Source organism: Uranotaenia lowii, chromosome 3, assembly GCF_029784155.1.
Source record: "Uranotaenia lowii strain MFRU-FL chromosome 3, ASM2978415v1, whole genome shotgun sequence".
NCBI classification, from domain to species: Eukaryota; Metazoa; Arthropoda; class Insecta; order Diptera; family Culicidae; genus Uranotaenia; species Uranotaenia lowii.
The window spans coordinates 238,412,027-238,436,520 of NC_073693.1; the positions used below are offsets into that span (position 1 = coordinate 238,412,027).

Genomic DNA, 24,494 nt, shown 5'->3' on the forward strand with positions numbered 1-24,494 from the left:
GCATTAAAAAAGCAGCATATGAATCATGTACAGATGCTAAAATCCCTCTCACTCCAATTAGAAAGAAGGCATTCTCACGACTCAAGAAAGCTCTAGAACTCACAAAGAAATATCCGGACATGCAGAATTTCAAATACAAATTGTCGAATAGGAAATTGGAATACAATCAAACAGTCAAAAAACACAAGGAGAAAGAAATAACGCTATTCTTTAAAAACCTAAATGACTTTGATGCAGGAATTCGAACTAGAAAAACATATAATTATCTCAAAGATTTTGTGAAACAAAAAAAACGAAAAATTGCTAATATTAGTTCTAAAACCTGGGAAAATATATTGGCATTATGCAAAGGGGCAGAAATTGAACTCTGTAAAGTTCATGATTATACTCCTCTTCCGAATCCTCCTACTTTTGAAGAAATAAATACCATTATTAAAAATTGTTGCAACGGTAAATCACCAGGAGCGGACAAAGTACACACGGAGTTTATAAAATATGCGAACGAAGATACTATAAAATTGTTGACAGAAATTATCAGGGACGCTTATACCACGAATGAACTCCCCGAAGAATGGAACAAATCAATTCAAGTACCGATTCCCAAAAAAGCTGGAGCAAGAGAAGCAGATGACTTTAGAAGGATATCGTTGTGTAATGTTGTTTATAAAATATATGCTAGATGGTTAGACGGTAAAATAAGATCTTTTGCGAATGAAGTAGGATTACACCAAGCAGCATTCACAAACAACCGTTCTACAGAGGATCATATTTTTGTAGCCAGACGTGTAATGGAGGAATGTTGGAATGCAGGTCAGGATCTTTTTGTTTTGACATTAGATATAAGAAAAGCTTTTGATAATATCAATCTACACTGTCTAGATAACGTTCTCCTCAACTTAAATGTGCCATCTCGATTGATTGACAGAGTTTTAGAAGCCATTAGAAATGAAATGACACGAATTAGATGGGAGAATCAGCTATCTGAGGAAGTGAAAAGAGGAAAAGGTATCAAACAGGGGTGCCCATTATCACCACAGCTGTTCAACCTTATAATGCAGGATGTGCTGCAGAAAGTTCAACAAAAGATTCCGCAACTTAAACTTATGGGATTAGAGGTGCTGGAGTTACCCTTGCTTCTTGCCTTTGCCGATGATTTGCTCTTGATTACGATGAATAAGACAGATCTTGAAATAGCAACGAAAGTTATTGAGGAAGAGCTAGCGAGGGTAGGACTAGACATAAATAATAAAAAAAGCCAAGTTTTGATAAGATACCCAGACAATTCCAAACTTCCAGCAGAGATAATTTTAAATGGGAAAAAATTTAAGGTCAGTTCCAAACTGAAATATTTGGGTGTTTGTTTAACTGCCACATTAAATAGGAAGATGTCAAATAGAGATAGGTGCAGAAATGCTTTGCAGGTATCAAAATTAGTTATAGAGTTTTGTAAGAAATTTAAACCTAAGTGGGAGTTGGGTAAACTTATCTATAAGACTGTCATTGCCCCATCTCTTTTATATGGAACTAAAGTGTCAGTTCTCGTAAAGAAAAGTAGGATTTCTCTGGCCAACTACGAAAAATTCATCCTTCAGCAGATCTTCATGAATTGCGTGAAGCCCACGGGACTTAAATTCAATGCTATGAAGCTTTTAGAGGGAAAAACGATAAACCGAAGAGTAAGAGTAGGAAGGATTTGTTATTATGGTCATATTGAGAGAAGGGAACCAGGACATCCTTTGAAATTAGCTTATAATATGAAGGCAAATAAAAATAAAGAAGGAAGACCAAGTTTGACATGGACGAAAATGCTTGAGGCGGATTTTCAAAAGTTGGAATTTGAATCTGAACAAGAATGGCAGGATATTGTGAATGATAGAGAAAAGGTGAAAAAAAAAGCAGAGGAACTTTATAGGAGTATCGAAAGTGAAATCTCGGATGGTAGGTCTTCGGATGACGAAAGTAAACATTGGAAAAACAAAAAAATCTAGTGGAGAATGAAGCTTGAATGATTTATCCTTGCCCATTTAGTATTAAACATAATGACTCGCTATTCCTAACTTTAAAGCTCCTCACCATAACCCATATTTTTTTTACAGAACAAAAAAAGGTTTGTTATAAATATTTATTTCTATATCCATATATTCATATTTTCATAATTAAATGACGGGGAGGGGAAGGGCCATCCGGACACCCGATCGAAACGATGTGGGAAGGTAGAGTGCACTGGGCAGTTACCTTCGCATCACATCGCCGAGAGAGGGCGGGTTCGTCTACACATCCTATGGAACATTCCACATCATAATAGCTAAACTTCCTGATTATTGGCAATAGATTGTTCTTTCGGCGGAGACAAACCATCCTTACCCTAACTGAACCGTACTAGTTACTCTACTAGTACCTTCACTCCCTTGGAACAGTCCGCTCAAAGGCAGTTTAGAGTTAGTAAACATGAGACTTGGATCAAGTTATGATGCGAGATAGTTCGCTGCAAACGGGCTGTGCCATGCTACATAGGATGGAAGATTACATCATTACATCATACATCATTTTAAGTTCCGAATGTGTATAAAAACCCCGAAATATAGGGGCCAAGATACCCCACAAAATGTGGCCCATGATTCCCCACAAGCAATGATTTGAAATTGGTTGCGTTTGTGTGACTTCTTGATGTTTTATCAAAAATTCCTTTTCCACGTGAAAGAACATGAAAAAATTGAGATCATAAGCGTATGAGCATATTTTTGATATGTACTCTAGGTCTCCTACGGATGCAATTTTGCGGGTACTTGTTTAATTATGTTAGTACTAGAGATGTACCGAATATTCGGTCGACCGAATATTCGGCGCCGAATATCGCCAAAAAACCGTTAAGCCGAATATTCGGCTCACCGAATAGTTGAGCTAAGTATTCGGTCGAATAGGCCGAATAGGCCGAATATTCATTATTTAAATTTTTTCTTTAAACAGACTTCTCAAATTTTTCAACTAATGTTGGGAAATTTATTAAATATGTAAAGGTAATGTTGACAAACTTCTAAATCATCAAATACTTATGATTTCAGTTAAACATTTCAGATGAATCAGTGAATTTTTCACTTAAGATAGCTATATATTTTGATTATCGTTTATTCTAAATTTTCTTGATATAACCAGGCTTAAACCAAATGAAGAATTCGAAAAAAAAAGTTAAACAGTCAGAACCAGGATGACCACATATTTTTTTAAACTTTCCGGATTTTACCAGGGTTTATCATGATTTTTAGCGTAATCAAATGAAAATTTTCAAATTTTCTGTTACATAACGACTTTTAAAGTAAATTTATTCGTTTGATACGATTTGAACACTGCTGTTGTAATTCGATGAAAACTTTTAATTTCAAGAAGTTTTATTTCTTTTTGCTCTTGTATTTTTAAGAATAATGCCTAGTTTCTGTTCAGATTTTCCCTGTTTTTTACAAGTTTTTAAAAAAATCGTTCAGACCCGGCTGTGTGGATACATATCGTAGAAGGTACTGTATGCCTAAGGTTAAAGATCATCGTTCTGTTTGTCATTTTTTTTTATCACATCTAGCAAAAGTTAGACATCTAATTCGATGTAAAAAAAAAGGAATTTCAAATAGCTTAACACCTGTTTTAACATGGTTTGTCCCAGATTTGGAATCCAATTTCTTTTGTGATAAATGTCCTAGAAGCGACAAGTCATCTATTGTCGTTTAAGCTAATGGTGACATTTTGGAAATCAAAGAGACATCTACTTAAAAAAGTTCTGATACATCTGGTTGGAAATAATCGACTGAAAAACATTAGGGACATAAAGATGGCAGAAATAGAAGATTTCTATTAGAAATAGCAGTAAAAATAGAAGTATTTGTATTAAAAACTCAATAGAATATTCGACCGAATATTCGGCCGAATATTCGTTTGGCCGAATAGTTGAAAAGGTCAATATTCGGTATTCGGCCGTTCGCCGAATACCACTATTCGGTACATCTCTAGTCAGTACCTTTTTCTAGGCTTGTTAAATAAAAGAAGCATATGATATATACATGAGTCAACAACGTATAGAAAAACATGCTTGCGCAAAGCGACGACGATGACAGTTGGATTGAGATTTTTATCTATACACATAGCTGAGATATCAAAAGTGGCCCACGATACCCCCCTCTCCCCTACTATTTTCATTTGTGTTATGTGTTTATTCGCAATTTGCTTGTTCTGATGTGTCATTGCATGGGAAAATCTCTCTGCAAGAGCAACGGCGACAGAAAAGCTTTCCTACAATAACTTACCCCACCCCTCTATACGATATTATCGTTTTTCAGGTGCTTTTTCATGAAATTTGTATTAAAAATGTGTGAAATCTTAATCGTCTATATGTGAGGCGAATCAGAAAAGCCTTAATAGTTATATATTGATTTAATATTGAAAAATAAATTTGTTTTAAGAATTATCAGTTCTTTTAATTCTGTTGATATTTGTTCAACTGAATGTTCGAACATTTCCACATATACGTATTTGCTGATAGATTGTTATATTCTCGAAAGATATTCCATCAGGGTTAATTTTGTGAAGGTTTACTTAATGATGAAAATTGTATGATTCACAGCACAATACACAAATTTTTTACCATGCAAGTCAATAGCGTTTGAATTTCAAAACTTTCTGGAACTACTAAGGACCAGTTTTCAGAATTATTTGTACACGAAGCCAGTAGGATTTCCTGAGAACAGCTATTTAAATTATTAGAATTTTAAAGGGTATCAATTTTTAAAAGAGCCTTACTATTCTTTACGCCTTTTCCAGATAAAGTTGATATGGTATCAACTGGCCAGGTCATCACTTGTATTTCTCTCCAATCAAGATGCTATAGAGTACGAAATATTAGATCTCCATTTTCAGATTTCTCCTGAATAATAAGTTATAAAAAAAACTCAAAATTAATTGAAGCAATTAAAATAAAAATCTTCTTACATTGCAAGTCCTGGGAACTTACAACATGTTTAAAACCTGATTACAACTAAACGAAAGATAAATAAAGGAAATAGCTTGGCTACCATGAAGATAATTTTGATTTCCAAAAAGTTGGAAAGTAGTGCTATCTGGTGTCGTCATTGTCTACAACTGAGGAGTTTTGCGAAGAAAGAAAATGGAGTGTTCCGTCTGTTTGTCCGTGGTTTTATTTTTTGACAAGAATATTTTCACCTTCTTTGTTTGCAAAGGAATATGAATTTTCGCATATTGCAATAGTTTGTCTACTTCACGGCGTTTTTACACTATGGAAACAGTATAAACATACACAGGAAGTGGGGTGTCGTAAAATAGATTTTAAGATCAATTTTCAACGCTAGTTTTGACAGCTTAAAAACAGTTCAAATTCTGTAAAATGATAGTAAAACTATGAATTTTATAAACGAAAACACTTAATTCAGAACCTTACTCATCTATTGAATCCATTTATGATGCTTTTTTTTAATAAACGGTAAGTTGATTCAAAACTATTCTGTTTTGGTCGATGGCATTGAATTTAACAGGTGATTAAGAATGTTACTTTTAAATTAATGATTTACTACTATTAAACAACTAATGAGTAATAATTTTTAGTTTTCAACACATGCTAAATTGGGCGAGCAAAAATAGTAGAGTATAAACATATACAGCTTGAGCAAACAAATAGAAAAATAGGTGTTTAGTTAAAAATCTGTCGAAAAATAGCTCCTGTCGAAATCTAGAGTATCTACCCTATAATGTTATTTATTTTATGATTAAGAATAACTTAATGCAGGGGTGAGCAACCTTTTTATCCAACGGGCCAATTTAAATTTGAAATCTTGTCGGCGGGCCGCACTTAAGCTAACATTTTTTTAAATAATTATTAGAGCTTCACGTCATTTTTTATAACTACAAAAACTCTGAAAAAGTAATGATAAAAAGAATCCACGTTTTTTAAAACAAAAATTCAACACGACTTTCTAAACACCCGATATTGAAAAGGTACATCACTAAATCTTTGTCATTTTTAAATTCTCTCAATTTTTTAATAGTACTTCTTGGCGAACATTCGTTCTCCCAATTTTCTTGTTGAAGCCGATGGCCCTTTTTTGTCATCATTTCCATTTAAAAATCTTCCGGAGCTTACTACAGCCAAAACTAAGAGTGTGAAAAATAAATATTCAAGGAAATCACTGTCTTGACTTTCTGTGATTTCTTTCCACAATTTAAACTTGTCCTCAAAGCCTTGATTTTCTTTTCCTACAAACGGTAAAAAACTAGTTTTTCAAAATGCATTGAGATTTTGAGCAAGGTTGTCAAAATCACAGAAAAATGTTCAATTTCACATATTTTTAAGCAACTATCTTCAAAACTACATTTCTGATTCTAGAATATTTTTCCAGATTTTTATAATATTTAATCTTATTTCGATTTCTAAAGCTATATTTTAACTTTTGTAATGTGGAATGCGCATTAAAAGTGAAATACGCAATTTATCGATGTTTATTATAAACTTCTTAAAAATTCCTGAAAAGAGCATCACAGATAAACGTTGAAGACCTTTTGAGTCGAATAACAGAATTTTAGATATCCATCGTTTTTATCAAAAACTTATAATTTTTGTCAGTAACTTTGATGTCATCTTATTCATGTTGATAAAAAATTTAAAATCGTTCACCCAGGTTTTATTTTTTATTAAAGTTTCGTTATTTTCGTCAATATTCAGAAAAAAAAAATTTCACAAGGTTTTGGTTTAAATTTTTTGCCAGTATTTGAAAGTTAACAGAACAAGCCATTTTTCCGAATTGTATAGAAAACATAAAAAAAAAAATTATCATACAACTTTATTTTTGTTTGAAACCAAAATAATGACTTCACTGACGGACTTCGAAATTCCTTTGATCATGTGCAGCTACCGATTTTTGGCTGCTCTTCCAACTCACTTTAATGGATCTTGCTTTTCAAAGTGTTAAATATTTAGGAGAAATGTATCGTGAAGAAAAAAAACTCCAATATTACGTTATGTCAATAAACAATATTGCATTTATGCCTTAAACAGAACATAATAAATGCTTAAAAGGCCAGAAAAGAGTTAACAATCTGAATGATGGTGTGGCAAATACAGATACGTGCATATTTGACAATCCATTGCAGAAACAAGTTAAGGCATAAAAATTCGAAAAAAGCTTCGCGGGCCGCACAAAAGTGTCTCACGGGCCACATGCGGCCCGTGGGCCGCGGGTTGCTCATCCCTGACTTAATGAAATTGAAAGATGATCTGTTTTATGCTGTCTGTAAAGTGCTTGTTAAGATGCTTCTAATCTCCGAAATTTTCTGCTCAGGAAATACTCAATAATCATTGTTTCTTTAAACATACTTAGGGGAGAATGAGGATACTTGATCCCTGGGGATACTTGATTCCTTAGCTATATCTCGAAACTGGAATGTCTTACAAAGATCAAATGTTCTAGAAAAATGTGCCAAAATAAGCAAAACAACAATGCTTGTAGTTTAAAAAATTTCAACAAAATAATTGTTTGAGTAATTGAACTTTGTTTGAAAAATTTCACAAATTGTAACTTGAAGATCTTTTTGCATCACTTTAAAATGTTCCTTACATGGGAAAATTATTAAAAAAAATATTTGTTCCAATGCATCAATCGTTCGAGCGTAAAATGAACTTCATAATGCCATATTTTCAAAGCAATGGAAAACTCTCAACTTTTTTCAGAAAAAGTTTTCTAAAATGTTGATTATGGGTACAATTGATCCCCTAGAGTTGGGTACAATTGATCCCCCTTCCAAACGGCATATTCTTCTTCTGAATTGATCGCTATGATTGCTGATTACGAAATTATTAATATTTATCCAAAAACTAATATCTACCAAACAATTGTCTGAAGAAATGAGCAAAAATTATTAATTTTCTCTTAATTATAAAAAAATAGCGCCTTTAAGTATGCAATGTTTTTAGCGTTGAGACAAAGTTATAGAATTTTCTTCTTATGTCTGCTATAAATTGTGAAATGAGATTAAACATGACCAAAATAGTCAATTAACATTATATCTTGGTGTTTTGTTTGATTTTTATACAAGGATCAGGGCTTCCTGAGTAAAAGATCAAGTCTCCATCAATAGGGGATCAAGTCAGAAAAATCGCAATTTTTTTACTCCCACGAAAATGCTTCTAGTTCATCAACGGGTTCAAGTATCGTTCTAATTTTTGGAGCATAGAAACTTGAAGTTACAAGCTGTCAGAAAATGTCAAAGACGGCGAGTTGCTAATTTTTTCCAAAAAGATATGGTGAAAATAAGAAAAGGGGATCAAGTATCCCCACTCTCCCCTATTCAAAAACGCTGGTAATGCAGACTCTATAATATAGCTTACACAAGACTCTATAATGTAGCTTGTACACACTTAATTAATCAAAAATAGGTTTGAATAAAAAGAAAAAAATGGAAACGCATAATAAATTTGAGGCTTGCTTTTGTGAATTTTTGTCTTCTAAACTCCTATGATTTTATAGATGAGCGGCTTCTCTTTTTAATGCAATCTTATTGAACCCTTTTTCCAACATAACCGAGCTTGAAAAAAACAATGCTAGATGTCGTGTTTGAAAGTTGCATAATGAAAGATTTACTTTTTATCGCAATGTTTCAAGGTTCTTTTTTTTTTATTCTAGTCAAACTTGACTGATAGTTGAAATTTTCAGATGGATCTAGCTCGTCGATAAGATCAAACCCACCCTGTTGCGATATATTATTTGAGTCAGTTGAACTAAAATGCTTGTATATTTTCAGGCCGAAGCTGAGGACAGCTTTTGTATTTCGTTCACTATTATATGCTAAACTATGTTGTTTCTAAATACGTGTAAAAGATTTAGAGATATGAAAGTAAGATACATAAACACAGCAACTTGTTTCAATTGATCAGTTTTTCATAAATGCATAAAATTTTGAACCTTATTTCCAGTCAAAATCGATTATGAGCTGTATGAAACATGAAACGTATTCCAATTTCGATATAAATTACACAAAAACAATCCTTAAAAAATTAGCAGATAATTGTCGAAAATTGTGCTACACCAAAACATTCAAAAGAGGAATGAGGGATCAAATTAATACCGAAAACATATAGAATTTAACATGTTATAGTTTTCCTAATATTACATTTAGAAATTATTGCTGGCGAAATCGTTAAAATTTTGCGCACGACGTATGTCAAATATTTTGCAAACTTCAAAAGTCTGTTTAGTAGTTGCTTAAGTGGATTGATTACTCGGAAGATAGCAGTTACAGTAAATCGAAGTTATCGCAGGGTTTGTTACTATGCATTTAAACAAATTGTTTCTGTGTTGCGCTGTTCTAAATACATTTTCCAAAAAAATTGTACTGATTAATCTCTTCATATAAATTCTTCTATTGTGAATTATAACTAATAATAATTTAAAATATGAAGAACTATTTGGCAACTCAAAATTGATCGTTTCTTCTCTTCTATGCCTCTAAGGCACGGGTGGCCAACATTTTCAACAGGCGGGCTAAATTTTGGATATGAGATAAGCTCGCGGGCAAAACAAGAAATTTTTCTTCAATATTCAAGAAAAAAACAGAATACGCTATTACATTTGAAAATTACTGCATATGCCTACTTCAAGTACAGATAAATCTTGGTAAGAAATGCATGCATTTTTTTTACAAAATCTTTCAAGCGATTTAAAACTTTCATTATTTATTCCATAGATGTGAAATTGCCGCCAGTTTCCAGAATTTTCAAGTTTACTGGTCTCCCTGAAAAATTTTGTAGGATTTCGAATTGAAATTAAAAACATAACATGGAGTGGAATTGTTGAAACCGATCATAAGCTTTCGGCATTTAAAAGATAATTTTCTTAAAGTATTTATAAGCACGGGCCTCCTGGATTCTTTCGTGTTGAATCTCAAAATTTATCCGTGTTTTGCACACAGAAATAAAAATCAGTGGAATTTTTGATAAAATATAAATTTTTAAGATTACGTTACCAATACTAAGCTTTTGAATTTGGTTTAATTTTCATTTTTATTGAATGTTATAAAATTTTGATGGATATTCGATGTTTTTAAAACAAAATTTTTGAAATTTAAATTTGATTATGATGTGAATTTGTTTTGAAGAATTTTTAAAGTTGAAATGATCTGTTTTCCTGAGGCCCTAAAAACTCCTTTAAATTAAAGGTAGAGTGCGTTCGAAAGCTCACAACGCTCAAACAACTGTGGTTAAACTTTTAAAATCAATGGTATGAAATTACAGATTAAAAATTAAAAATACCAGATAACACAAAGTAACAAAATTTACATTTTCCCAGGTGCAAACACTTTAAAAGTTAATTTTCACTAACTGGATTAAAATGCAATTAGATTTTTTCTATCAGTTCTTGTTTTCGAGATAATTTCTAGAAATAGGTACGAATTCATTAAATAAACTTGTGCATTTTTTGAACTTTTGAACATTTCAGAGAAAACAAATTTTTAAATCAATGAACAACTTCTCAAAAGACCGCGTATAATTTTGGCATATGAGAAAAAGTTACAGTATTTTTCTTTTTGTCAATGTCTTCAATACCTGGAAGTATACGGTAAATTGATCGGAATTAAAAAAGTTTTAAGCCGATTTGAATCTATGATATTTTTTAAAGCATAAGTTGAACCGTGTTACAGTCTGCAACAAAGTTGTTAAATGAGAAATCTTGAATATAAAATAATCAAAGACTTTCTTGATTGAAGTTTGAAAAAGTTGTAATCTTATCTGATTCAAGTTCTTGTAAGAGTTAATTTTTTAAGCGTATCTCTGAAACCAATAGCTAAGCTAGATCTAGATCTATGCTTGAAGAGAGGATAAAAAAAACAGATACCAAATCAAGTTTCAGTTTTCACGTAGGATAATTAAGTTATCTATTAGTTACTCCTTACAAATGATTTATTTTATAGACGCCAACATCTGCTAAAATCAGTTAATAAAACATAGGTAGCAAAAATGCTGTTCCTATGTGAAAGTGTCAAATATTGTACAATTTTGAAAATATTAATTTTTTGAATGGAATTGGAACTGATCCTTCATTCAGTGACGGTAACCTTTTCGTTAAATTAAATCATATCAAATCAAGAAAATTCCACCGTCATTAATTTCGAAAGAAGTTGAGGGAGATTTATGTATTTTTTTTTTAATGATATGAACCAAGAAAAACATTCAATTCTGAGAACATAGTTTCAAAAAGAACTTCGCGATCCACAAAAAAACAACCGCGGGCCATGGTTTGGCCATCCATGCTCTAAGTGCTTCAAATATAGATCACGCAAACAGTTATTCGAAAAATATTTTATTCATACTCTACTGGAATAACAACAAATTTATTTTTTTCGAAATCTGCATAAAATTACATTTACAAAGATACATAAATGCATGGATTGCTAGAAATCATTTGAACAAAATCAACGGTAATGTGAAACGTGTATAATATTTTGTGTTGGAGATTGTTAAGCTATACACATCGGATATTCAAAAAAAAAAGGAATTTTTAACTTATATTGAAAGACAACGGCTAGTTTAAATAAAATCAACTTAAAGTCGTGAAAAAACAAACGACTTGGCTACCATTTTTACATAAATATTTGTTATTATGGTAATTTACAAAACTTTTTTAACTTAAAAGCTGTTCCGGTCATTATGACATTCAAATCACCTTAATATCAGTCCATTATACTGAAGAACTGAGATAAAAGTATGTTCTATGAAAATAAAAATCAAGTTAACGAGCCCTATCTAAAATTTTAGTTGAGAAAATAGGTTTCTTGTAAAATAAGGCATAGGAAAGAAGAAAAAACACTGGATGTCTTTTTTAAAGTGAGAATCTGAAAATCCGCAATAGCTATCGAATTTTCATCAAATCCCCACTTATTTATATTCCACTGGATAGACGTACTCTCGAAAATTCCTAAATTAATGAAACACTTAATTACAGGAAAGCAGCCAGAAGTAAAAAGCAATTGAACAAAAAATTACTCTTTTTTCTATCGGAACAGATAACCTGGCAAAACATACTTTAAGATTCAAGTTTGAAATATTCAAAAATAAGATTAAATCATCTACATAACTATTTAAATATCAGTAGAATTGGTTTTCATTTGCGACCACAGGAAGGTCAACAAACCACAAGTCAAATTTTCCTGATACGTATATTTAGCGAATAGCTTTTGAAGGTTAAATTTCATCGCAATAAACAAGATGATATGGAAGGTAACGGATTTTTTTCTAAAATATAATCCAGGATGTGTGATTTTACTAGTTAACACGTTTCCCTTGTGCATCAAGTAAGAAATTATCCACTGAATTTTTTTTTTTTAAATATATCTTTATTAGTACCAATTCATCATTTCATTTATATTACATTAATACATTAAATTAGGTGTTCAGTTCAATAATGAACTTTCAGAGCCCTATAGTTTAATAATCACTAAAATTTATTTATTCGACTTAAATTTGCTGAGCACAATCAAGCATTTTTATAAAGGAGAACATCCTGTAGTGAAAAAAAAAAAATTAAACTAAAAACTAAAGCTATCCTAAAATTAAACTAATTGTAGAGAGAGCGAATCTCTGCGATGGAAGACTGCATCGATTTGCCTCTGAAGTTGGAGATGATTTTGTTGGCCATCTCTTCGATAGATTCAATGCCTGCAATCCGATGAAGATCTTCGGTGCTGTGCCAAGGTGGAAGCCGCAAAATCATTTTCAGAACCTTGTTCTGAATCCTCTGGATGGCTTTCTTCCTCGTCGCGCAGCAGCTAGACCAAATTGGAACTGCATACATTATCGCTGGTCGGAAGACTTGCTTGTAATTATCCACTGAATGATAGCTTAAACATTCGATATGAGGTAGGTTTAAATGATGTTTTTAAACTTTAAAACGTATGGAAAATTCGTTCAAAAATTTGTTTCTCACACCCTGAACTAAATGAAAGAGGGACGATGAGCCTTTCGACTAATATAACAAAATCAATATAAGTCGGACTCGATTCTACGTTCACCCCGATTGAGGGCTTTTTTAAAACTTTATCTGAATGTGAAAAGTATACAGTTTTTTTTTCATTAGTACACCTGCAGTATCATTCATAATTCTATAGAAATGGGATGCAGGCGCACAGAAACTTAAACATCGAGCTTTCATAGAATTTTACTTTGATAATTTTGTTTGTTAAAATGATAGATCAACTATCTAACAATTTTTTTCACAAAGTATGACTTCTTTATAATATTTTTGACCTGGATACTGTATTTCTACAAAAAAAATTGGACATTATTAATTTTTTTTTTTAAGATGTTTCTCAAATATTCAACTAATATGTGTAAAGTCTTTTGAAAATTCTATCGGTTGGGTCAAAGGTTCAATATTTCAGGCTAGGAAGAAAAAATGCGATTTTAATAGAATTTTAAACGAAGTTTGCATATGAAAAACATGTCCACCAATCGATATGATATAAGGTGAAAAGATTATATCGGAAATGCATAGAGATGAATAAACCCTGTGGGCCTAAAATCCCTGAAAGACAAGTTATCTTGGCGTGGAATGGCTCCGATACCATTACCAATCGAAGAGAGCCAAAACGTAAACCAATAAAGAAATAATTCAGCTAATTGATTTCTAATTTATTTCTAATGATTATAGAATCACGAATTATTTTCTGGAACGAAAATAAAAAGGGTTTGGCATTCAAAGATTTGATATAAAAAGGCATTAGGAGCTTCCTCAACAGATTATTTCGTCTGTGAAAGTCTTCTACCAATCTTTCAAGTTTTATGATTCCTTTTCAATGGGCGAATTCTTAGAACCCAGACGAAGAAATGTCTTTCGAGTTGAAAATGTTTAATAAACAGAAAACAAAATAAATGCTATTCCTGTAACAACCAATTTTCAACAAGTCTGAAAATTTTGAATGTAAAAAAAATATTTTTTATTAATGATTTTAATCATTTCATGAGAACCGGTACAAGATCCCAATTGTATTTGGTCGAAAATACATTTTAACCATGGTAGACGTTAAACGTATGAACAATTTCCCACAATACGTCAACTTTGAACTACAGTTTGTCAAACTTAACCTTTCCGCATTTTCTTGGTTATGATTCTGATAAAAAAAAAATCCGTAAATTTTTTTTCAAATGCAATATTCATACATACATTGAGCTGTTAACGGTCAATTACACTATAAAGATCTAAAACTTTCGTATTTAATTATATATTGATGATACCAAATAACGATTTACCGTAGCAAAATATTGCCTTAAAATGTTTAAATGTCCATAACAAGGTTTCCAATGAAATAAACTTTTTTCAGATGCGTTGAAGAGTCAGGAATAGTTTGGCATTGACTCTCTCAGAGCATGAACGGATGGCAGAAACCATTCCGGATGAGGCTTAACATTTAAGCCGACCATAACGAAGTTATTGAATTCTATAAAATCCCCTTAACACAGAATATGGGTCATGAACCTCGACAACCCATTATTTCCTAAATTCAAAACCACATTCAAAAGTAGGCCTCATTTCATAAATATCAGTCAACCACCAATCAGCTGTCAACAGACCGTTATTGCTGTCACAGTCCCTTGTCAATCTGGGAAATCTTACATAATTGCGAAACCGCTCGAGACCCACGCCGTCTTATTTACTTCCAAGCAAAAGTGTGAAATACTTTCCGCAAAGCAAATTTGCAGGAAGCAAAAAAAAGTCAATCAATCAATCAACGCGATGTCAACGATTTCTCATTTCACTTTTCTTCACTATTAGTGGTCATTGGACCATTGTCGAGCTAGTTGTAGATTTACTGCACCCGACATTACGGTACCATCTATGGTTTGAATCCAGGAAATTCGATACCGTACGGAAGCCGATTTTTGCGAATCATTCAATAATTGCAGCCTAATTTATACGTTACGGACCCAATAGCTGCCAAGTCTGTCAGGTGTGCAAAACTAAAAAGAAAGATCGCAATCGCCAAGTCATTTGAGGTCGCCTGACGGAACCGATCAAGCAACGGTACTTTGGTTTTGTGCCACACCACTTGACTCCAGAACTGCATTTTTATCTTGTCCCGATCCCAAAAGGTAGAACCTGATGTGATGATGATGGCAAGTTCGATCGATGAGCAGCCGGCTGATGATAACACATAACATGTTGTCACACTTACACTTGTTCTTGGAGATTATCACTGCGCTGGGTTCAATCACACACTTCGCGACACTTCAAAGCAGGAACGACCACTTGCCGGGATTTTCGGGTGAATGGACTGGCGAACGAACTGTCTTAACGTAGCACGATCTGGATCCCGAATGAGGAAACCGTCAATGGTCGCCGGGGGTTTTTATCCATCCATAGAAAGATTTCTTCGGTAGGTCAATTTGATTCGCTTGAAGAACGAACATCGAATCAACCACAAAACACACCGGCTTAATTTGCCACGCTCTTCGGTGGAAAATATTATAGGAAGGTAGGCAACCCATGATTTTTGATCACCTGCTGAGACGATCGACCGTTTTATGTTTTATGGTTACCTTGCTGGATTTGTTATAGCATCTTGATTGGAAAGCTTGGTCAATTGAATACCTGAGAAGCTTTACGACGATAAGTTAGGTGGTGTCGACAAGTGCAATAAAAATATTTTCTTTCTTGCCCCTCAAATAAAAAATCTGTAGTGACTCATACCAATTTTCGTCTTTTGCTTCACTTTTCCCAAAAATTAGCCTAAAACTTATAAAATGACCCAAATTATATTTAATCTCGATTTGGAATGTGAATTTTCAACGTATAAGGAAAATATATCCACTTTAATCTCAAGAGAAATAATTGAAATCACAAAGATGATGATTGAATATAATTTGATAAAAAAAAATATCAAAGTGTGTGATCAAAGTGATAGATAAAATTCCATTTTATATTCAAATTCTTCCAGTTATCAAAATAAAAAGCTACAAAAGTCATTTAAAATCCAGATTTATAGACTTTCAAGAAACAATTATTTACTTACTTACTTAATGATCCCGCGCCGATCCTCCGGTGCATAGGGCCGTGGTAAAAGACCTCCACTGTTGACGATCCGGAGCCAGCGTCTTCACCTGGTCCCAGTCAAGATTCTCGTCGACAGTTCGGATTTCAGCGGCTAGGCTTCGCCGCCACGAATTTCTGGGTCTGCCTCTTCTTCGATGACCTTCTGGATTCCAATCTAGCGCCTCTCTGCAAATCTCGTTTTCATCTCTTCGCAGCATGTGCCCAATCCATCTCCACTTACGTTCCCGAATCTCGATTTCTAGCGCCTTTTGATGACACCGGCGATGCAGTTCCTCATTCGAGATCCAGTTGCCAGGCCACCAAGCGCGGATGATATTCCGCAGGCAGCGGTTTACAAATACTTGCAGTTTTCGCGTCGTTACCGCATATGTGCACCAAGTTTCGCACCCGTACAGCAATACGGATTTGACGTTTGAGTTGAAGATTCGGATTTTTGTTCGGGCCTTTCTGATCCGTGTTTCGATGTCTTTTCTGGTACCGTAATCCGGGGTAAGATTGATCACTTTTTTCAATATTTTTCGATTATTTTTTCTGTCAAGGGGAATGTGGTATATTTAATATTTTTAAAACCAGTACTGGGCTCCTATGAACGTAAAACATGGTTGCAGAAATTTATAAGACTTCTTTAAATTTGATTTAAAAATCGATTTAGTCTCTGTTCAGAATTTGATGCTTTGGGGTGACATTGATCAGTCTATATTTTGACGGTTTTATCGAGTTTTCTTGATCATAAAGAATACAAAAAACCATAATAATAAAATTTTAAATGCTTGTTCATCAATTTGACCTAGTTCTTAACGTTTTCTTTTAAAAACATTTCTAATCGAAAAAAGAACACTGATGCTGCATACATTTAGGGGCAAAAGTTATAACAATTGCTAAATAGTTTTAGCTTCAAAATACAAATGAAATTTTACCTTCACACGTTCTTCTAGGCTCACCTACTATTACCATTTTCATTTTTTCTTCAAAGTTAACCATTTGATAGGGTTCATAGCCATTTTTCCAATACGGGCTTACTCTTGGAAAACGTCCTTTATTTTTTAAAATAAAAAGTTTATCACTAAATGCCTATAAAAATAGCACTACAACTACACAAATACAAAGAAAAAAAGTTGTTCTTTCACATTCAACTACTCGTTTGCTTCTAAATGCTTTTTGGTATCATCAGGAGAGCTGTTTGTTTGCGAGCCTTGGAAAAGTTAGATATTTTAAGATTTTGAAATGACATTTTTACTAGCAGAAAACAAATTTCAAAAACAAACCAAATTTTGCCTATTTGATACCCAATTAATAGGCTTTCAAACGTAGAAAACAGTTTTCAAAAATTCAAACTATAGACTTAGTTATTGATGATTATTTGGCACAATTTCATGTTGATCAAAGCTACCCCGGTGATCAATGTTACCCCGTTTTACGGTACCACCATCAGGCGTAATCTGGCTACCAAGATACTGGAAGCACTCCACTTTCTCAACTTGTTGCCCAGCTACCATGAAACTGGAGGGATTTCCTGTGTTGATCTCCATCGACTTGGTCTTTCCGACATTGACTTTGAGACCTGCTGCCTTGGAACTTTCGGTGAGGTCGTCGAGTTTACTCTGCATATCTGGTTGTGTTTGGGCGAGCAAAACAATATCGTCAGCCAGGTCAAGGTCGTTCAGTTGCTCCATTGTTGAAGGATTCCACGGCAATCCTCGGTTCGGTGCACAGTCAATCGATCCAATCAGAATCTCATCCATTACGATTAGAAAAAGTAGCGGTGATAGAATACATCCTTGTCTCACTCCAGCAGTTACCGGGATTGGTTCGGACAAGACACCGTCGTGCAAGACCTTGCACGAAAATGCCTCATACTGTGCTTCGATGAGATGGACTAGTTTCTCTGGGACCCCTCGTCGCCTTAGAGCCGCCCATATGTTTTCATGAACTAGTCGGTCGAATGCTTTTTCGAAATCAACGAACACCAGCAGAAGAGAGTCCTGGAATTCGTTGATTTGTTTCAGTATGATTCGTAGCGTTGTGATGTGGTCCACACATGATCGTCGAGATCGGAATCCAGCTTGTTGCCGTCGGAGTGTAGCGTCTATTTTCTCCTGGATCCTGTTCAGAATCACTTTGCAGAGTACTTTGAGGGTTGTACAGATCAACGTTGTGCCTCGCCAGTTACCGCACTCTGTCAGGTCTCCTTTCTTCGGGACCTTTACGAGGATACCCTGCATCCAGTCGGCTGGGAATGTTGCAGTATCCCAGCGAAAAGACGGTGCAACATTTGTGCTGACAAGGCAGGGTCGGCTTTCAGCATTTCAGCAGGAATGCAATCGATTCCAGGTGCTTTGTTGGATTTCATGTTTTTGATTGCCGCTTCTATTTCAGCCAGCGAAGGCGCTTCCGAGTTGACGCCATTTATGCGACTTACTGTTGGCGCTTCGAGCTGCAGATTCTGTTGGCCATCGCTATTCGTGACTCGGAAGAGTTGTTCGATGTGCTCAGTCCATCGTTTGAGCTGATCTGTTCGATCGGTCAATAACTGACCTGCTCGGTCTTTTAGCGGCATTCTTGCATTAGTCCTTGCACCACTGAGGCGGCGAGAAATGTCATATAGTAATCGGATATCTCCATTGGCGGCGGCTCTTTCTCCCTCTTCGGCTAGGGAGTTTGTCCAGGCTCTCTTGTCTCGTCTACAAGCTCGTTTAACTGCCTTTTCCAGCTCCGCATATCGTAAGCGGGCGGCTGCTTTGGCTGACCCGGTTCATGCCTGCTCAATTCCGACTTTCGCCTTTCTCCGATCATCGACCATCCTCCAAGTTTCATCCGACATCCATGCACTCCTTCTTCCACAAACTTTACCGAGGAGTACCATGGCTCGTCGTGATAAAGGCATTCTTGATTCCACACCACTGTTCTTCGACTGTTCCGTCTGTCGGCAGCTCCGAGGCTCGGGATTCTAGCTGTTCAACGTATGCCCTTTTCACCTCTGGATTCTCCAGCTGGCGGACGTCGTATCGACACCCGACTTTCTCCTCGCGCCGTTGGACACGTGCAACTCTCAGTCGTATCTCGCCAAGGACGAGGTGATGGTCAGATGCAATGTCTTCGCTTCGCTTGTTGCGGACATCAAGAAGGCTCCTTCTCCATTTTCGGCTGATGCAGATGTGGTCAATTTGATTTTCTGTTCCGCCATCTCGGGATACCTAAGTGACCTTATGTGCTGGTCGATGGGGGAAGAGCGATCCACCGATCACCATGTTGTTGTTGCCACAAAATTCTACAAACAGCTCTCCGTTTTCGCTCATCTGTCCTAGGCCATGGCGCCCCATGATGCGCTCAAGGTCTTGATTGTCGGAGCCAATTTTTGCGTTGAAGTCGCCCAAATGGATTTGAATGTCACCCTTCGGAATTCTCTCAACCACGCTGTTCAGTTGACTGTAAAACTGCTCTTTCTCCTGCAAGTCGGCAACGTCAGTTGGCGCATAACACTGGACCATTGTAAGGTTTCTGACCCGTGCTCTAAATCTGGCTACGATTATTCTTTCGTTTATCGGTTCCCATCTGATGAGGGCCGCGTAGGCCTGCGGGCTTAACAGGAAACCAACTCCTCGTTCCCGAGTAGCATGTTCTCCTCGTATGCCAGAGTAAAGCAGGACTTGCCCGGATTGTGTCTTGTGTTCTCCAGTATTAGGGCAACGGACTTCGCTCAGTCCCAGAATTTCAAGCTTGAGGCGGCTAGCCTCTCTAGCAAGTTGTTCCAGTTTGCCTTGTTGGGCAAGGGTCAAAACATTCCAAGTTCTTATTCGTGTCCGTGTTTTCATGCTAAAAGTCGTCGCCAAAGTTCCAGGTCGGTCATTTCTTTCGGATTCCGTACAATTATTTGCAGAACACAAAAATGAAGAGTTGAAGAAGAAAACTTATTCAAAATATTTTAAAAAATTTCATTGGTTTGACTATAAAATTTTGTAAATTTATTTGAAAATTGATATAAAATTTAAATTCAATTTATTGCCCTTGCTAAAAAAAATTATGTTGTCTTAGTTAGAACATATCCAGATTATGAAAATGAAAATTCGTTCCATGAGGAACAAATTGATGACATGTGATGAATGTTCTACTCACTCATTTTTTATATCTTTTCGTTTCTTCTAACTTTCATTTTGCCTGTTATTTTCATAGTCTTGAAATGTTCTTACAAAAGAATATAAATTTCACCAATAAGGTCGATAAGTTTAATTAACAAATATAACTAATGGTGATTAAACTTTTCATCAATTGAAATTAAGACGAAATAATGATACATTTTTTATCCTTATGTTTTAATTATTGATTTGGAAGATTTTGATGTATTGAACCCGAATCTTTTGTCACATTTTTTCAATTATCTCTCGTTTAAGTGATATGAAGTTTATAGGATTAAAAGTGAATCAGTTTTGACTTTAATCAATCATTGATTATTGATAAATTAACAATTCTAAAACAAAATTTAATTCTGAAATCGTTTATTATAGTTTTTTCAATTAAGGAATAATGTTTTGATAATGATGATGATGATGCTGCATGATCTAAAAAATTAAATTCAACTTGTTTTTTAATTTGGAATGAAAAAAGTTTGAAAAAAAATAATAAATTCAGTTTCATATAACAAATTTGTTGAAGTCTGCAAAACGATTTGATTTTTGCTTTTAAAAATATCAGAAATTCAAACTAGTTAATACGTTAATACTTCTTTAAAAAAAATTTTCCACAGAATTGAGAAAAGTTAACAAATAGTTGACTTTTATAACTTTTTTTCACCAAGGTCAAAATGATCTGGGATCGTGAAGAAAGTAGATAAAAACCTAAATTTTTTTTTAATGTTTTAAGGTTTTGTCACAATAGTGAAGAATTTTCTTAAATAATTTCAAACCTACTTTCAAAGTTTCAGGGCAAGAAAATTGATCAAAATTAGCTCTTTAATTCATTGCACCCCAGAAAAAAGTGGGATTCATTAAAATCTTCTTGAATGTGGAGTTGAAGAACAAGAAATACAAAAAAAAATTGTGACATAAATTGTTTTTTTGAATAATATATGCAAAATATTTGTAATGATATAAACAATTTTTCAATGAAAAAAGTGCTAAGTAATGAAGTTATGGATGAACTTTTTTGGGTACCCTTGTTAATAAAAACAAACTTCAAAGATTTTATTATTTTGAAAGTTTGCTTTTAATTTCTGAAACCGTCTATATAAAATAGCTACTAAAGTTATCGTCCAAATGTTTGGGATCATCCTGCAGTATGTGTAATGGTGTAATGGCCACAAGTTTGGGATCAGTCTTCTAAAACATGCATTTTTATTTCACGCTTATCTCTGTTATCAAACAACGCATTGTTGATCTGGTAAGCTGATTCGGAAGCTGATAAACTAAACTTTCTCTATGGATATTTAGTTGATATATTTTTGAAGACTAACTTCATTAAGCCTTTCGCTAAGTTTGATCATTTTCTGATCATTTTTACCAAATAGTCCGACCGTCAAAAAAGCATGCAAATTTGTTTTGGCCATATCTTAGTTGTCTTACAAGTTATTTCAGATCGGTTGAGCTTATTTGAAAGCTTTTAATCTGCACTTACTTAAGAAATTATATTTGAAGGTATAAATCATAAAAACATATGATTTATGCTATCACAGTTTCATACTCATTCAAAAATTAAAGTTCTTATTTTAGCTAACATGCTGGTAATAATCATCTCTGATATATTTAATTGAGCTAAGTCTTTTAAATTAAGTGCAATTTATAAGCTTGCAAATATGCCAATCTGGCCTACAATAACTTGTTAGACAACAAAGTTATGGACAAAACAAAATTGCGGTCGGACTATTTGGTGAAAATTATTAAACTATACCTAAAGTACTGTTGCAGTTAGTCTTCAAAAATATATCAACTAGATATCCACAGAGTTCAACTCATTAGCTTATAAATCAGCTTACCGGATAAACTATATCGTTGTTTGACTAGAGATAGGGGATATAAGGGCATAACGAGCACCCGGGACATATTTAGTATTAGGTTTAGTGACATAATTCTTCAAACATACCTAGATTATTTTTTTATTGCTTTGTTTGATGGATCTACGCCTTACCGTTTAGTGCTAAATGCATCGATCATGTATGGTAAGTGAAAAAAAATCACCCTTGACCAGGAATCAAACTTGAGTTTACTGATTACCTCTCTGACACCTTACACAATAGGCCAAATCGTCAGATAAAACAAGTCAAGCTGTAGTTCTATTATGCAGTTGACTTCAACGAGTTGAATTCGCTGCTAGATTCCCTGTCAGAAAACGCTCATCGTGCCCCGATCAATGGTGCTTAAACTGCCACAAGGAAGAGGAGTACTCATTATGCCCCTACAGTGACTGGTTTTCAGCTTTCGGCAAAAAATTTTAACATGCATTTTTATACGTTTTTACTACTTTTTCAAGTTTCGGCCAATTAGGCAATAGACTATTTTTATGTTTGAACACGAATCAATGTAATTTACATATTATAGCTGTTCTATATGGTTGATCAAGCGTGGCCATTATGCCTTTATCTCCCCTACGCGTGATAAAAAAATGCATGTTTTAGAAAACTGGTCCCAAACATTTGGCCGTAACATCATACTGCGTGGTGATCCCGAACTTGGACGCTAACAAAAGTACACTGCAAAAAATCTACATTTAAACGGTATGTTTTTTCACACATACGTTTTTGAAATTGCTTTACATATTGAAATTAATTGAGTTCAATAAAAACCAACATTTTGACACATAATTTTTATTGGGAACAAATTTATTGAGCTGACTAATTTAAAATGAGCGTGCAAAATCTGTCTAAAAACATCGAACCCGCTTTCGATGAATTTTATCAGTTTTTCCTCCCAAAATAGCGCGCTCGAAGTTGTTTTTGATTGCATCGAAACGAAATGAAAAAAGAATAAATTACCCTAAAATCCTGATTAAAAAGTTCTTTGAGGCAAAGGATCATTTACAATAACCAATTCTGGAGTCGATGCAAGTAAGTTAAGGCCAGTGATCACGAAAACCGAACCGAAAATTGACGGTAAATGTTGTTTTTTTCCATTAGGATTTTCACTCGTGTTTCGAAACCCGTGTAGAACAAATTTTTGCTTGCTGGAGCTCGGAGATCGGATGCAATTCAGAACCGTTCACTAATCAATTAGGGAGCGCTATTTGAGTTGCATCTACATGCGAGGAGGATCCTACCGGAAGAACAAAGATGTATCCCTGGACGGGCAAGGAGGGATATGTCCACAACACAATGGTCGCAGGCGGTATGGGCCTGATGCCGCTTGCTAGTCCGATGGCATTTTGGAGTATTTCTTTTATTTAAATGTACAGAATAAAAAATCGAGTGGTTTATTTAAGTGTAAAGTGTCAGATACATCGATCCTTCTCTGTCTTTTAAATAAAATTTATTTATTAACAACAAAAAGCTTGATTGAGCCAATATGCCTTTCATATAGTCTCTATGTGCCATATTTAATTATTTTTAATTGTTACCCTTCTCCATCATATGTGTAACCACATATAACCATTCTATGTTTTTTGGCTATATGCGGGACACATATTTTTGATTTGTTTATCAAATTGCAAAAATCTATGTAGGCCGACACATAGCCTAAATGTGTCGATTTCGTTGTGTGTAGTTATTTCAGTACATTGCAATTTTTTGCACAAAATTTAACAAATGCTTTTTGATAAGTATGAAAAAAGGATTCAAATGCAACTCGAATTATGAAATTTAATGTACCCCATCCTGAAATGGTCGGGTTCGATTTTAAAGTGCAGTTTTTGGATAATGACAGAACTTTAAGCTAAGTTTAGGTAAAATAAATTTTAACATGCACTTTTTGTCGAAAACATACAAAGAAGGTTTTGCTCACGATCTTTCGGATGACATCAAAAGAGTCTCAATATGTCATGAAAATGCTGAGATATGGCCGATCAAGTTTTGCATGTTTTTTAGGTAGTGATCTCTAACTTATGGTCGGCAGTGTAGAACTCGATTTCGTAATGCAAAATTACAAAATAAAGCAATAAAGGGTGTCCACGATGAAATTGCCACATTATGAAATTTCTCTAACTTTTCAACCGTTGAGTAGAATTTAATGAAAATATGGGTGAATTTAGTTCATAGTGCATTGTTTACATCCAGCAAGTTTTAAAGTCCTGTGATCAAAACTCGCGGAAACGGAGTCGAAAGAAAAGCTCGTGCGTGATAAAATCTTGGGCATTCATCACGAAAACAAGTATCTCTCACATGGTTCCATCGCTAAAACGTTGGAAATCGCGAATTTCACGGTGTAGCGAGTAATTAAGCGGTTCGAGGAACGATTGACCACCGATCGGAAGCCCAGAAGTGAA

At 34.4% G+C, this 24,494-nt stretch overlaps 1 pseudogene; it reads right to left on the reverse strand.

Moving 5' to 3' along the window:
- The window catches only part of LOC129756109 (uncharacterized), a 36,352-nt pseudogene extending 21,006 nt beyond the window's left edge, over positions 1 to 15,346 (reverse strand).
- Positions 15,347 to 24,494: the final 9,148 nt, after the last annotated feature.